This window comes from Hipposideros armiger, unplaced genomic scaffold, assembly GCF_001890085.2.
Source record: "Hipposideros armiger isolate ML-2016 unplaced genomic scaffold, ASM189008v1 scaffold_1366, whole genome shotgun sequence".
Lineage (NCBI taxonomy): Eukaryota > Metazoa > Chordata > Mammalia > Chiroptera > Hipposideridae > Hipposideros > Hipposideros armiger.
Window position 1 is genome coordinate 4,371 of NW_017732716.1, and position 14,989 is coordinate 19,359.

A 14,989-nucleotide genomic window follows, 5' to 3' on the forward strand; every position below is an offset into this window, starting at 1 on the left:
TTATTTTTGCTTTTACTTTCCATGCTTTTTTTTTTAATGTCTGTTTCCATCATCAAATTGGGGAAGTTTTCCATCATTATTCCTTCAAATAGATTTTCAATCTCTTTTTATTTTTTTTAAAGATTTTATTGGGGAATTGGGGAAGGGGAACAGCCAAGTTGTTGTCCTTCGATCTTAGTTGTAGAGGGCGCAGCTAGCTTAGCCCCAAGTCCAGTCGCCATCGGCCGCATATCGGCAGCTCGCAGCTGCTCAACTCAAGGTGCCATGTTCAATTTTAGTTGTGGGTGGGCGTAGCCCACCATCCTATGTGGGAGTCAACCCAGAAACCTTGTTGCTAAGAGCACAGGCTCTAACCACTGAGCCATCCGGCCGCCCGTCAGCAGATCAGGGCAGCTCAGCTCAAGGTGCCGCATTCAATCTTAGTTGAAGGTGGGCATAGCCCACCATCTCATGAGAGACTCAAACCAGCAACCTTGTTGTTAGGAGAACATACTCTCACCAGCTGAGCCATCCTGCAACCTGTTGGGAGCTCAGAGGCAGCTCAGCTCTGGTGTAACTCACTGGCCAATGTGGGAATCCAACTGGCAACCCTGTTGCTCAGAGCTTGCACTCTAAACCAACTGAGCTACTCGGCTGGCCCACTTCCCTTGGCTTTTGAGGTCAAATTCATAAAATCCTCTTTGAACACAAGGTCCATAGGTACCTCTCCTTTTTCTATGCAATTTATTGTTTCAGATCTTGTATTTAGGTCTTTTGAGTTAATTTTTGTATATGACAGTTAGCAGTCTAGTTTCATTCTTTTGCCTGTGGCTTTCCAATTTTCCCAGCACCATTTATTGAAGAACCTTTCTTTTCTCCATTGTATGTTCCTGACTCCTTTGTCAAAAATTATCTGACCATATATATGTGGGTTTATTTCTGGGTTCTCAGTTCTATTCCATTAGTCTGTGTGTCTGTTTTTCTGTTGATACCATGCTGTTTAATTATTGTTGCTTCATAGTATAAATTGAAATCAGGGAGTGTGATGCCTCCAGCCTTGTTGTCGTTTCTCAGGATTGCTTTGGATATTTGGGATCTTTTGTGATTGCATACAAATCTGATGTTGTTTTTTTTTATTTCTTTAAAAAAACCCATTGTGATTTTCATGGGGATTGCATTAAATCTGTATATTACTTTGGGTAATATAGCCTTTTTAACTATGTTGATTCTCCCAATCCATGAACACAGGATATCTTTTCATTTCTTTGTGTCTTCTTCAATTTCTTTTAATAATGTCTTATAGTTTTCAGTGTATAGGTCTTTCACATCCTATGTTAAGTTTATTTCTAGGTATTTTATTCTTTTTGTTGCCATTGCAAGAGGGATTGTTGGGGTTTTGTGGTTTTTTTTTTTCAATTCTTTTTCTGAAATTTCATTGTTAGTGTACAGGAATGCAATGGATTTTTGTTACATTTATTTTGAGTGTGCAACTTTACTGTATTTATTGTTTCTAATAGTTTTCTGGTGAATTCCTTAGGGTTTTCTAAATTTAAAAAATCATGTCATCTGCAAAAAGTAACAATTTGACTTCTTCATTCCCCTTTTGGATGCTTTTCATTTATTGTCTTGCCTGATTGCTTTGCCTAGGACATCCAATACTATGTTGAATAACAGTGGTGACAGGGGCATCCCTGACTTATTCCTGATTGTACAGGGAAAGCTTTCTGGTTTTCATCATTAAGTATGATATTAGCTGAAGGTTTGTCATATATGGCCTTTATTATGTGGAGGTAATTTTCTTCTGTACCCATTTGATTAAGTGTTTTAATCATCTATTTTTAAAAGAGAAATGAAGAAAAGAAATTTGGAATTTTGGGAAGTCATGAAGACCTTTCAAAATTATCATCACTTGATAAAAAACAGGTAAGATCATCTTTGAAAATATGAAGTAAAGCATATGATCAGGCTTATCTTTTCAGAGAAAAGAACACATGTTCAGAAGCAATTTCAAGAAATAGAGAGTATACACATTAAAGAATTTAACTATTTTAACAGAGCTCATAGAATCTGTTATTAAGAGATGGAAATATGCTTATGTTCAATTAATCAGCTAAAAGAATTACATGTTTAATATATTTAAGACATATTAAACATATTTTTGGAAACTTATGGGTGATAGAATATAGGAATAGTGATGTAAAGAAGGAAAAGTTAAAATAATAGAAGAATTTGCCAGGGACCTGATGGAGATATGAATAACTAAACTATTGGCAGTTCTAGTGGAGATTATACACATCTAACAGAACCTTATTTATCAGTAATCAAGAAGCTGTCAAAAGGAGCACCATGAGAATTCAATGGCTATTGTAGTTGGCACAGTTCACAATGAACAGTGTGCTCTGGAAATGCATCAGTTCCTTGATTTGGAGTGGAAATGCATCAGTTCCTTGATTTGGAATCAAATGAGGACATTTGATTCCTTCTTGTAGCATGTGTATAGTAGGGGCATAATAAATGGTTATTGCTAAGGAAAATTATAAATAAATTAATGAGGAGAATGGCAATGTATCAGGTAGGACTTATGTGCAGTTGCACATAATAAAAAAAAACGCATATCACTGTGTTTTACAGGACAGTTGTTCCCCGCCTTTGCCCCCCATTTAAATCTCCAGAGTTAGGCACTACAGGACTGTTGCTGGGGTGGGCCTGTGTGATTCTTTTGAATTTTTGTGATAGTCAGATACAAGATGACAGCTTCATCTCTAGCCATCACACCCACTTTTTAGACATAAAGAAGGAATAAGGGCAAAGGAAATGTGGGACAGGCCAGCTGAATCTGCTACCACTCTCAGAATGGCCTTCTGACAGTTTCTGTTGTTATATCACATTAGCCAGAACTATGCTAAGGAACCATCTCATGGGACACAAATGCCAAGGAGGGAGGATATTTTGTTTTGTTTTTAAGCTAAGTATGTTACCTCTCTCAACAAAATAGGAATACTGTTAAGTATTGATATAGTAAGAGCATTGAACTAAGCACTCAAATAGTCGGGATCTCATCTCATCTCTGCCTTTTTAGCAACTCATTTAATTTCTCTGAACCTCAATTTCCTCTTCTATAAAAAAGGAATGATCAAGTTGTACAACCCATCACACAGGATTATTGGGAGAATTAAACTGGAGCATTGTAAATTACAAACATCATACAAATAAATGTGAAGTACTTGTCATAGAGAAGTGGCTCTTTTACCATTTGGGTATAAACAACCCAATAAAACTTTAGCCAAAATAGATCAGTATAAGTTGTATTATATAGTTTTTCGGTAAGAAACTACTTGTGCTGAAATTATGATGAATGCATGACACCAAAAATCATTGCACAAATATGAGAAAAATTCAAGGGGAGTCAAATGCCTTTTTTTTCTTTATGATAGAAACTATACTGTTTCTCAAATCAAATAATTTTATTTTCTTTATAGTTTCTCCAAAAATGTATAAAATTAAAGTTTGCTTTAATCATCTGGAAAAAACATTTTATGTCTTTTAAACAAGGCTAGGATTCTCTTACACTTTTCAATAGCACATATTTTGATCTTAGATGAAAACAAACTCTTTAAGAGCAATACAAAGCCTCTAGTATCTGACCCTAGTTGTGGATCAACAAAATATTGATTCCAATATCAGTTTAACCATCTAGAGACCCTTTTGTGTAATCGTTCATTGTGGCAGCCATGGAGACGTGCCACTCATATGTTCTTTCAGGAGACAGCCTGCTTCAAGGAGTGCGGTCAGCAACATCATCCAACTGCAGCACCTTTGGGATTCCACTAATCTCTCCCACCATGGACATGCTCTTTAGATCCTGGGCATTTCTTGCCAGCACAGGACGGCTCTTGGGGCAATCTTTGCACTGGAGCTTCCTGTTGGGCTGGCTGATGTTCTCAGACAATCTTTTTACCCTTTTTCACAGGGAAGATGAGCCTCACAGCCTGGAAGCTTTTTCTGCCTTCTCCTGTTCCCACTCCCCATTATCTCTCATAGGCATAATTCTAAATGCATCTCGTACTTGCAACTTTGTCTTGGAATTTGATTCCTGGAGAACCAAATCAACACAAGTGTCTACTTTATTTTCCCTTGCCTTGTAAGCTTCTGATGAACAAAAGTTGAGATGAATTTCACATAGCTTACTTTTTCATGATGCATTATCTCAGGACCCACATTCCTGAGAAAATGTTTTTTAAAGCAATCATTTACATTTCCAATCATTTTTGCCTATTGTTACTGGGATGGGGCTCCTAATGGAACCTATTTAGCCTTGATATGTGCTAAGAAAACCTCTTCATTATTCATTCTCCCTTACCCAACTCACGTGGCTTTTGCTCATTCCTTTTCATGAAGTCTATGTCTAAAATTACACAGCTGAGTGTCTGTTTCACTCAGGCTTTCTCTCTGACTCCTTGGAACTTAACGTGGTTGGCTTGTACAAACGCTTCCTTCACATCTGCTTCAGGTATACCCTAGAAATCAGTAGGATGAGCTGTATAAAAATACTATTTGAAACACAGTAAGCAAACCTATTTATTATTTTTTATCATATACTTTTGAAGTTCACGGACTTTGGTAGTTGATAGCAATAGCTTCTCAGATATGTAGACAGAAAGAGCATAAATTAAAAGTCAATCTCTGCCATACTGTATTACATGTGTAAACCTGAAAATGCCAAATAACTTCTTGAATAACAGCTATATCCCAACTCCAGAACAGATTGCTTTCAAGTTGTCAGTTTTAGAGCAGATTTTTACACTGTATACAGTAAGCCAATATGGAACATAGACATGTTATTTTAGCAATTTTGGTCTGTTCTGCACTGGATTGAGATGTAGCAATTTTAAAAAATCATTTACATATCCAAAACTATATCCTTTAAATTTTAATTAAACCAGAAGCTATCTTTTTAATCATCTTATGAAACAATCATATAAAGTAGTGATTCCAATTCGTCACTATCACCAGGACCACTTCCCTGGGTGTTTTTGTACAAATTCCCAGTCCTCTTCTCTAGGTCTATTGAGTTATAGTCTCTGGCAATGAGGCCTGAAAATGTGTATTTTAGTAAAACCTTAGGAGATTCCAGTGATCATCTGGGTATGGGAATCACTGAATATTTCAGTCCCTGAATAACTTGGACATGAGGTTAGACATGTCAGTAAAAAGCAATATTTGGCAAAGTATCTCCAGAATAAATAAACTAGATTAAAACTAACCATGAAATAGGCCTAAGGCCACATGGTAGATATTTATAATCTCTGTACAATAATAACAGCTACTGACACTGGTAGAACACCTACTGTATGTCAAGCTATGTATTCTACATACCTTATCTCTTTAATCCTCACAGTATCTCTAGAAGGTTGGAATATATTATTTTCCCTATTTTATACATGAGGAGCCTGTGGATAATAGAGGTAAAATGTCTTGCCCAAAGTCCCATTTCAGACAAGTGACAGAGCCAGAATTCAAATTCACATCTACTTGATTTCAAAACAAGAGGTTTACAAGCACTGTACCACAAGGTTTCATTTCATGTCTGCATTTCCTGCTGACTCAGTATATGGCCTATACCTTTTTAGTCCGTGCTTTTGCCCCTGGCCTCTGGTTGTTCAATGTTTGTGGGAAATGGGAGACTCCCAGGACTGTTGCTACCTCCAACAACATAATACATTCCAAAAACTATAGTTTACTTCCTCCTCCTAATGAATAACACACAAGTTATCTAGTGTTTCTCACTCTAATTCTACAGTGAAGTTACCACGAGATGAGAAATGCTATCAAACTAATTATACTAGGAAATGAAAAATAGAAAAAGCATACAGAATGCAGGAAATGTGGTAGAAAGTATTTTTAAAAAGGATATAGATCATTCAGAATTGGAGTGTGTATTTGTGTGTTCGTCAGGAACAAAGCTTATACCCAATTCTTCCTGCTCCCATCCAACCAGCTCACCCTGCCCACTCCCATCATGTTATACATGTGAGTACAATCTATAAATACCCAAATCCCTAAGGTTTAAATGTCATTGATAGTGCAAATTGAATTTCCAGTGTATTTTAGTAGCTGTACACTGAAAACAATTATATATTAGAATTTTCTGCCACCAAGTGGTAATAATGCTTCTTTGCACCATTGAGCAAGTTTTTCCTTACATCCTATTTCTTGTATTATTCAACTTGAACATGTGTTTATTGAATACACACTATGTATTAGAAACTGATTAGAAATTTTTCTGAAAAAAAAGTTATATATCTGTATCCAAATTCATATTTTGGATGGAGAGCACATTTAGTCACATAAAAATGATCCAAATGAATTTATACCTATTTAGTCATCTACAGTAAGCCCCCGACTTATGAACATTGGTGTTGCGAACTTTCACAGATACAAACGGACCTCGCACTTCGAACATTCATAGATGTGAACAAATAGCGGAAGTAGCTCACATGTCTGACGGACATTGTCACAGCTGTGCTGCTGTGTGCTTACTGTACAGTGTGATAGTGTACAGCAGTACAGTGCTCAATCAGAGCCCAGGATGTCCGGAAGCAAGAGGAAAAGCAATGGTGATGTGGAGGGGACTGCTAGGAAGCACAAAGCAATAACCATGGAAACAAAAGTGAAAATAATTGAGAGATTGGACTGAGGCGAAAAGATGGTAGACGTCGCTCGTTCTTATAACATGAATCATTCAACCATTGGCTTTACATTGTGTATTTGTGTCAAAGGTGGATAAGACTCACTTTGTCGGACTTACGAACGAATCGGACTTACGAACGTTCTCCCGGAACGGAAATCATTCGTAAGTTGGGGACTTACTGTACCATTTAATTATACCAGTAGTTCCCAACAGGGGTGATTTTGCGCCCCTACCACCAGCATGCCCAGGGTGCATTTGTAATTTTTGGTTGTCACAACCAGAGAGGGGAGTTGTTATTGGCATCTAGTGGGTAGAGGCCATGGATGCTGCTAAAGAATTGTCTAGCTCCAAGTGTCAAAAATGTCTCAATTGAGAAACCCTAAATTCTATTCACTGAGTGCATGCAGGGGAGAGCTGCATGTTGATCAGAAACTGTATGGACACAATGTGGCTGTGGCCTCTACATCTATGCTCTGGAAAAGCCACAATCATACACATTCTCAAAGGAACAGAATATCATTTTCTGGTTTGGGAGGCACTATTATCTCTTCTCTGTTAATTTATAAGGCATCTGCCTGATGTTTCAATTAAAACCAATTCACCCTGTTTCCAGATCTATCTTTATTATGTAGTTGAGCTGCAACCAACTGATTCATAAACCTAGATTGTACATGTCTTATACAGCAAGATGTCCAGAAACCAAGTTAAGTCCATTAGTGACCCCAAAAGCACTTCTTTCACTGATTTTACTGACAATTTTGGAGCACTTGCCACATGCTGGGCAGTGCTGGCACAGGGATAGTGGGATGAACTAAACCAGGCTGTCCTTCCATAGAGCCCAGAGAATGTAGACAATAATCATGCAAATAAACCGGTGCATAAGATAATTATCAGTTGTTTAGCATATTATGAAAGAAACAAAAGGCCTAGCTTGCTTCTGACCTATTTTTCATGGGTTGGGCAGGGAAAGTTTCTCTGAGAAGCTTATGTTTTAAGCAAAAATCCAAAGGATGAGACAGCAATTTAGGCAGGCAAAAAGCCAGGAAAAGAGGGTTTCGGGAATTGGGAACAGCAAACTCAGAGGCCTTAAATTAGAAAAGAGTGAATGAAAGGAGGCATGTGTGACATTAATATAATATTAAGTTTCAAAAAAAAAAAAAAAAAGATTATCTCCATAGGCTTGGTGTGTCCTGGAGCTGCCTTAATCGAAGATGATTGGCATATAGAGTATTAAGGATCATACATTTGCCTTAAAAAAATCCCAAATCCCAGTGTAATATATATTTGATGTATTATAGAATTGAAACACTTGAAACCTATATAATTTTACTAACCAATGTCACCCCAATAAATTTAATAATAAAAAAAAACAAACCTCAAAGAAGCATACTTTTTCACTTTGCTGTTTCCACAAACACCTTTTGGATGTACAAATAGCCACTATTAAAAGAAGAAAATATCAAATTAATGATTTGCAACCATAGGTTGTGAGTTCATGAATGGATAGTAAATAACTGAAAGGCAGGACACACAGAGATTCCCTTTATCTGGATCCTTTCCTCCTGACTATGAACCTGTCCTCACCCTCCATGCTTTATCATAACAATTCGGGGGTGAAAGTGAGCTTAAACCTGGCCATCACATTTAATGATGTCCTTAAGGTATAAATCATAGTTTGAAAGCCAGGAATAATTATATCATTATAAAAATAAATGAATAATCATATTATTTGAAAATAAATTAAATATTATATTACTAAAATACATTGAAGTTTGCATTAATTTCAAAAATTCATAAATTAGCAGAACTTGAAGGACTATGAAAGGTCAACTAGATCACTCCCTTCATTGTCAGAAGAGATTATAGAAATTTTCAGAATCGTGCCTAGTGTTTCACAGCTAACTTGTGGCAGAGCCAGATTTTAGTCTTTAGGTGCTCTTCTTAAGAACCTAAGCTATCTCTCTTTGGTTAATTTGGGCAATTGTATAATTTTATCTTAATGTTTTTTTAAAGTAAATATCAAGTTAAAAAAATGGACATTTTGCTGATATTTTTAGAGAAGATGAAAGAAAAAAGAAAATAGCTGCATGAAAAAGGGTGCTATTTAAACAATATTATTAAAATTGTATATTTTTTATGGATTTTATTAGCCTTGCCTTATTTTCCTATTATTATAACTCAGCTAGACCATAATTGTTTACATTCTTCATTAGTACCCATAGCCTAGCATAGAACCTTACATGTAGAGTACATTTAATACATACTTGCTCAATAGATGAATGTGTACATAGCTGTTTTAATTCAGCCTGTGGGCACTTAAAGATCAAAACATTGACATCAAGGACTTTAATTGAATCTCATTGAGCTGTTTTTATAGTAACTTAGATGCCATTGGGAAATATGGATCATAGCTGTCTCTGAAGATGGTCCTGAAGCTTCTCATTCCCTGGAAACAGTTGCGTACCCAAAACATGCAAATTTAGAGCTGCGCTGTTTCCCTCACATTCTCTTTATTGTTTTTTGTGAAACCATTTTTTTTCCCTTTAGAAAATGCCCTTAAGAGTTTTTGTAATCACCCTCTTAGCACGTTCACCTGGTATGTTAAAACTTTTATTGCAGATTGCTTTAATTCCTTGTTATTTGCTTGTTCAAGCAAATACATTATTTGAAAAGTACTGCCCAAGTGGGATACTACACACATCCTAAAATCCAAATGGGTTAGTTGTGCTTTCTTAGCACCTGAATTCTGTCCCACAAGAGTCTTACCCTGATGTTTCTTCAGGATTCCACCACACCCTAGTGCATGCGTGGTGGTTGTAGTCAACCATGCTGGCCTGTTGGTCCATCATCAATGGACCTCTGAAGTCACCACCATTACTTCCCCAACTCATCTGCCTCTTCCTGTATCACAGATGTGTCTGTGAGAAGGCTAAAGCATGACTCTCATGATAACACAATTGAAAGCCATCAAGTCTAAAAGACCCCTCAGACAACCTCTAATAGCTATTGAGTGATGAAACACATCTGAAGTGCCCAAGATTTGTCTTGGAAGACAGAATATTAAGCGAGTTTAGTTAAAATGGCACTACATATATTGATAAGGTTACTTATTATCGTATATAATATTGAGACTATTTATTAGTTCATATATGTAATTCATAAATCTCATCACATTATTTAAAAGAAAAATTAGATAAGAACCTTTTTTTTTTTTCCAAATTACAGCTTGGGCATAGTAAACAATCAAGTTTAAGGAGCTCAGAAGATTTTCAATTAAATAATTTCACTAATCCTCCAAGACAGTATCAGGTAAGCATGGATTTTTAAAGAAATAAGGCTAGGGCCGGCCGAGTGGCTCAGCTGGTCAAGAGCTCGCTTGGGAGCACCAGCTCTGCGCAGCAGGGCTGCGGTTTGGATCCCACATTGAGGGCCAGTGAAGCTTGCCCTCTACAGCTAAGATGATGAAAAACAGCTCGACCTGGAGCTGGGCTGCTGTGAGTCATCGGTGACGGCGTAGGCTGCAGTGGGACTGCAGTGGGCTGCCGTGAGCTACGTGAGTAGCTGGCAGCCAGCGTGAGCGGCTGGTAACTGGTGTGAACTACCGGGAGCCGCTGTGAGCGGCCGACCAACAACCGGTGGCCGATTGCCTCACCCAGGAAGAGCACAACGATCATACCAACATGGGCCAGTGAAGCGACATCCACCACAACTAGACTGAAGAACAAAACAGCAATTTGTCTACTTGTCTGTTCCCCTTCCCCAATTGCCCAATGCTGTTACCTGCCCCCCAATTCTCCATTAAAATCTTTTTTTAAGAAAAAAAGAAATAAGGCTAGTTTTTGGTTAATATTTATTTATTTATTTATTTATTTATTTATTATTATTTTTTTTAGATTTTTTTATTGGGGAATTGCGGGGAGGGGAACAGACAAGTTGCTGTCGTTTTGTTCTTCAGTCTAGTTGTGGAGGTCGTTGCTTCACTGGCCCAAGTTGGCACCATCATTGCGCTCTTCCTGGGCGACGCAGATCAGTCGCCGGCTTCTGGACGGCCGCTCACAGTGGCTGCTGGCTACACACGGTAGCCCATGGCAACCCACTGCCACAGGGGCTGCAGCCTACGCCGTCGCCAGCGACTCACGGCAGCCCAGCTCCAGGTTGAGCTGTTGTTCAGCATCTTAGCTGTAGAGGGCAGTGTCACTGGCCCTCATATGTGGGATCCGAACCGGGGCCCTCTGGCATCCCAAGCCAGTTCTTAACCATCGCGCCACTCGGCCGGCCCCTTGGTTAATATTTAGAATCTCAAACTATGTGATTCTTTAAATGAAAATAAACCATTATGATTTTTTTTCTCAATATCAAAATAATGCACTAGTTCAACAAATATTTATTGAGTAACTACCATGTACCAGGCACTTTCTAAGTACTGGAGATACTTAAGTAAATAAAATAAATGAAGTCTTGGTTTCATGGAGTTTATCATCTCCATGTTTATTGTAAAAAGTCTATCCTTCCTAAAAACATAAAGAAAAGCATAAAATTCACCTCAAACCCCACCACTGAAAAATAAAAACTACTTACTTTTGGCGAATATTCTGCCAGATGGTTATATGTATGTGTATACTCATAATTTTACATGTATTTTAATTTTAATATTGTATAAATGAGTTAATAATGCTTATATAACAAGTAATATAACACTTAATATAACATTCATATTAATTTTAATGGATGCGTAATATTCCTTTGTACAAATATATGATTACTTATTAAAATAATCCCCTATTTAAGAGTTTATTTTTCTACTCTTATATGCAGTACTACTATGAATATATTTGTCTATGAACCCAATTACATCCTTAGAATAAGTTCTTGAAAGTGGAATTTTCCTGTCCGCTGTTTCGTTTTGGGCTTAGGTAGTAAGATTTGGTTTAGCTATATATCCACTCAGAACTTCCTGCTCACATGCTGAGCCTCTTGCTTTTCATAAAATGTATGTAGTAAAAGCAACATTCTCATGTAGAAGCCCAGGTACTGGAGACATTGCATTACATTGAAACTGGCCATTCATAAATTATTAGCAAGCATAAAATCAAAGCTGGTTACATTCCTTGTTAAGGTAGGGGTATAAACATAAATGAGTGCACATTTGCTTAATTTCCCATTTCCACATGTGGTACTGCACACTTTTAACCTGTCCAACTAAAAGGGTTTATCTTGCTCTAATGCTTTTCAAATAAAATATGAGCAATGAATCAAGGATTAGCTGTGTACTCTAAACTTGCTCTTTTCCTGAAGAATTAACTTTTGAGTCATTAGTCCAGGTGATGTGAAAATTGCTTTAAAAATCTGGAGATAGTATGCATTCCTTGGCAGGTAAATCATCTTAATCTTTGATAGCCATAGCTTCTAAAGGGCTCGCTACAGACAGAAAGAGTCAAACCTGTGCCAATGGAGAGATTGGTTATAGACATAAAACTGTAATGGATGTTTCTTTTCTCTCTCCAGAAAATAATGAAGAGGCTTATTAAAAGATATGTACTAAAAGCCCAGATCGATAAGGAGAGCGATGAAGTGAACGAAGGTGAGTGGAACGCAGGGACAAGTTGGTCCCTGAACACAAGCCAGGATGTGGGGCCTGGTGCAGAGCTGAGGGAGAGTGAGAAATGGGTGTGGCAAGGGTGAGCTTCAAGGGGAAGAGAAGACGGGACCTCGTCAATACTGTTACATTCTGGAGAAATAGGCTGTCTCTCCACAGTTGGGAAACAGATGCCACTTGCTAGAGAAGTATTATTTTTATGGGGTTCTGGAGGAAGGAAGAAGTGGCTGGGACGGTGAGGGGCTGTTCCTCTCAATCCCTGCAACATTTGCCACCAGCGTTTCCCTTTAATTTACTTTCAGAGGACTTCTGCTATAATTTTTCTTTATAATCTTTCCATTAACCAAAATACTTAGCTGAGAACATAGAAACCTGCCCCATTAGGAAGTTATTTCCTTTGAAAGGATTCAAAATACAGATGTGTGTGGTATTAGGGCTGATTTCACTCTGCCCTAAAATGGCTAGTTTTCTGCATTACGTATTTACAATTGACATCTTATCACTCTTGTTTTTTAAAGGGGAACTGAAGGAAATTAAACAGGACATCTCAAGTCTCCGCTATGAACTCCTAGAAGAAAAAACTCAGAACTCAGAAGATCTAGCAGAACTTATTAGAAAACTTGGGGAGAAATTATCAGTGGAAACAAATAAAGAGGAAAGCAATAGATAATGCAAAGACTACCCTAAAATCCATATTTATTTGTTCACTTGAAGCCATATTAGTTTCTGATTTATTTTTTTAAGTACCAGTGTGACCACTTTCTAAATAAGAAAATGTTCAAAGATAACTTGGGTCATCCTATCATCCAGAACCCTAATATTAAATATTTTTCATGGATAAATTTCACTGTTCAAGCTAAAGATTGAAGGTTATGATGCAAATTATGCCCAGTTTTTCGGTGCTTGTTTTATTAACTGCTTTCTTGGGTATAACTATTGTGATGATGTGGTTGCCATGTAGCATCTGCCTGGAAATCATTTCAGCTGGCAGGGGGCAGACATACCATTCTATGGTATTTTCCCTGATTGTGATTTCAGGCACTTTCCTGCCTGCTCTGTGGATCCCTTGATGGTGATTTCCAGACCTAAAATCTAGAGAAAAAAAAAATCTATGGCCATTTAGAGAATGTTGTAATCATCTACCCCACTTAGCCCTCACAGAATATGATTGATAATGTCTGTGCAAAATGGGTAAAATTTTTCCTAAATTTCCTGATTCATCTCTTTGAAAATGTTACATTTACCAGTGAAAAAGTGCTTCCTGCACACTGAATCCTGCAGACATGGTTCAATTGTGTGTGTTTTTGTGTGTGCACATGCGCGCACATGTGAAATTCTTGCCCTATTTTCTTTTGCAGCCAATATAGACTCTCAAAAGCTCTTTATGTTATAATTTTTATTGTAATTGAAAAATTATTGACCAAATAAAAACGCTTTATTGGAGAAATATCAAAGCCACAAATAGTTGTGGTCATTTGGCCCAATTAGAGCAGTTTTGTCCCATTTCTGAGGGCCTTTACAGGTGAATTCCCCCCACATTTGGCATTCATTGTAAAGAAAAAAATGTGTTGAAGGAACTTGCAAATACTTACCTATTATTATCAGTATGTTCTACCTTCCTCTCAAAATATACAAAACAGGAAATTGCGTTTGTGAGCATCCACTAAGAGGTTATTACTTACTGATGATGTGGAGCAACAGCTAAAACAACTGAGACAAATGAAGGTTTGAAGGTTCATGTGTTCAGCTACCCAAAGACTATCAATACTTAGATGATGCTGGCCATTAACTGAAAGTATAGCTTTAAATTCAATAAAGAGAAGCTTCAAATGCAAAATTTTAACTTCATTTTAAAGCTAAAATGGTCACAGAAAATCTGTTTAGCCCGAAATTTGACTGAATTTAAATCAAAGAACTTTGACACAACCAGTAGAATATATTGCTGAAATTTTATATTCTTTGATATTGTATTTGTGGGTATTATTTATTGAGAAGTTATTTAGTGATACAGAAAAGGTCTATTTTCAAATGTTTTGTGACAGTATTTGAATCAGAAGATGCAAAGATCAACCTCAACCAAATGCACCATTAGCAAATTAAAATAATCTAGTATCCACGAAGCTTGTGTATTGTGCCATGCAAGAGATTGGCCTACATGACAAGGAGCACTCTACGATAGAAAATGAGCTTGACTCTAGAAGAGTCTAGAAAAGATACTCTGAGTCCCCAGTGTCTTTTAAGTTGGGCAGACCTGACAAAAGTTTTGGGAAATGCACCAGTCATGACTGTGGGTTCCTCAGTAAAAGGCACTGCCATAAAGTGCCACCTGTTATTGTTCAAAAGTAATATGTCCTGAAGTCAATAGGTTTTCCTCAAAGGGCAACTGAGTTGGCACCTCTTCTAATTTCTTTTTGTTTTTTAAGATTTTTATTGGGGAATTGGGGAGATGGGAACAGCACTGGGGAATTGGGGGAAGGGGAACAGACAAGTTGCTGTCATTTTGTTCCTCAGTCTAGTTGTGGAGGACGTTGCTTTACTGGCCCAAGTTGGCACCATCATTGTGCTCTTCCCAGGCAAGGCAGATCAGTGGCCAGCTTCTGGACGGCCGCTCACGGAGGCTTGAGGGCTGGTCAGGCTGGCTGCTGGCTACACATGGTAGCCCATGGCAACCCACTGCCACAGGGGCTGCAGCCTACGCCGTCGCCAGCGACTCACGGCAGCCC

The 14,989-nt window shown here is 37.7% G+C and overlaps 1 long non-coding RNA gene across 1 annotated transcript; it reads left to right on the forward strand.

Moving 5' to 3' along the window:
- Positions 1 to 1,740: 1,740 nt before the first annotated feature.
- Positions 1,741 to 14,696, forward strand: LOC109377328 (uncharacterized). Its single transcript, XR_002122855.1, has 4 exons — positions 1,741 to 1,902; positions 9,896 to 9,979; positions 12,176 to 12,251; positions 12,785 to 14,696. It is a non-coding gene; the product is annotated as an uncharacterized LOC109377328 (long non-coding RNA).
- Positions 14,697 to 14,989: the final 293 nt, after the last annotated feature.